The sequence below is a fragment of the Salmo salar genome, unplaced genomic scaffold (assembly GCF_905237065.1).
Source record: "Salmo salar unplaced genomic scaffold, Ssal_v3.1, whole genome shotgun sequence".
Taxonomy (NCBI): Eukaryota; Metazoa; Chordata; class Actinopteri; order Salmoniformes; family Salmonidae; genus Salmo; species Salmo salar.
In genome coordinates, this window is record NW_025550828.1 from 1 (window position 1) to 2,500 (window position 2,500).

Sequence of the window (2,500 nt, forward strand, 5' to 3'; positions counted from 1 at the left end):
GTTAATAACTTTACAGCCCTGGTAACAACATTCTGTTAATAACACAGCCCTGGTAACAACATTCTATTAATAACACAGCCCTGGTAACAACATTCTATTAATAACACAGCCCTGGTAACAACATTCTATTAATAACACAGCCCTGGTAACAACATTCTATTAATAACACAGCCCTGGTAACAACATTCTGTTAATAACACAGCCCTGGTAACAACATTCTATTAATAACACAGCCCTGGTAACAACATTCTATTAATAACACAGCCCTGGTAACAACATTCTATTAATAACACAGCCCTGGTAACAACATTCTATTAATAACACAGCCCTGGTAACAACATTCTGTTAATAACACAGCCCTGGTAACAACATTCTGTTAATAACACAGCCCTGGTAACAACATTCTATTAATAACACAGCCCTGGTAACAACATTCTGTTAATAACACAGCCCTGGTAACAACATTCTGTTAATAACACAGCCCTGGTAACAACATTCTGTTAATAACACAGCCCTGGTAACAACATTCTGTTAATAAACAGCCCTGGTAACAACATTCTGTTAATAACACAGCCCTGGTAACAACATTCTGTTAATAACACAGCCCCGGTAACAACATTCTGTTAATAACACAGCCCTGGTAACAACATTCTGTTAATAACACAGCCCTGGTAACAACATTCTATTAATAACACAGCCCTGGTAACAACATTCTGTTAATAACACAGCCCTGGTAACAACATTCTGTTAATAACACAGCCCTAGTAACAACATTCTATTAATAACACAGCCCTGGTAACAACATTCTGTTAATAACACAGCCCTGGTAACAACATTCTGTTAATAACACAGCCCTGGTAACAACATTCTATTAATAACACAGCCCTGGTAACAACATTCTGTTAATAACACAGCCCTGGTAACAACATTCTGTTAATAACACAGCCCTGGTAACAACATTCTATTAATAACACAGCCCTGGTAACAACATTCTGTTAATAACACAGCCCTGGTAACAACATTCTGTTAATAACACAGCCCTGGTAACAACATTCTGTTAATAACACAGCCCTGGTAACAACATTCTATTAATAACACAGCCCTGGTAACAACATTCTGTTAATAACACAGCCCTGGTAACAACATTCTATTAATAACACAGCCCTGGTAACAACATTCTATTAATAACACAGCCCTGGTAACAACATTCTATTAATAACACAGCCCGGTAACAACATTCTATTAATAACACAGCCCTGGTAACAACATTCTATTAATAACACAGCCCTGGTAACAACATTCTGTTAATAACACAGCCCTGGTAACAACATTCTATTAATAACACAGCCCTGGTAACAACATTCTATTAATAACACAGCCCCGGTAACAACATTCTGTTAATAACACAGCCCTGGTAACAACATTCTGTTAATAACACAGCCCTGGTAACAACATTCTGTTAATAACACAGCCCTGGTAACAACATTCTGTTAATAACACAGCCCTGGTAACAACATTCTATTAATAACACAGCCCTGGTAACAACATTCTGTTAATAACACAGCCCTGGTAACAACATTCTGTTAATAACACAGCCCTGGTAACAACATTCTGTTAATAACACAGCCCTGGTAACAACATTCTATTAATAACACAGCCCTGGTAACAACATTCTGTTAATAACACAGCCCCGGTAACAACATTCTGTTAATAACACAGCCCTGGAAACAACATTCTATTAATAACACAGCCCCGGTAACAACATTCTGTTAATAACACAGCCCTGGTAACAACATTCTGTTAATAACACAAGCCCTGGTAACAACATTCTATTAATAACACAGCCCTGGTAACAACATTCTATTAATAACACAGCCCTGGTAACAACATTCTGTTAATAACACAGCCCTGGTAACAACATTCTGTTAATAACACAGCCCTGGTAACAACATTCTGTTAATAACACAGCCCTGGTAACAACATTCTGTTAATAACACAGCCCTGGTAACAACATTCCGTATTAATAACACAGCCCTGGTAACAACATTCTGTTAATAAACACAGCCCCGGTAACAACATTCTGTTAATAACACAGCCCTGGTAACAACATTCTATTAATAACACAGCCCTGGTAACAACATTCTATTAATAACACAGCCCCGGTAACAACATTCTATTAATAACACAGCCCTGGTAACAACATTCTGTTAATAACACAGCCCTGGTAACAACATTCTGTTAATAACACAGCCCTGGTAACAACATTCTATTAATAACACAGCCCTGGTAACAACATTCTGTTAATAACACAGCCCTGGTAACAACATTCTGTTAATAAACACAGCCCTGGTAACAACATTCTAGTTAATAACACAGCCCTGGTAACAACATTCTATTAATAACACAGCCCCGGTAACAACATTCTGTTAATAACACAGCCCTGGTAACAACATTCTATTAATAACACAGCCCTGGTAACAACATTCTGTTAATAACACAG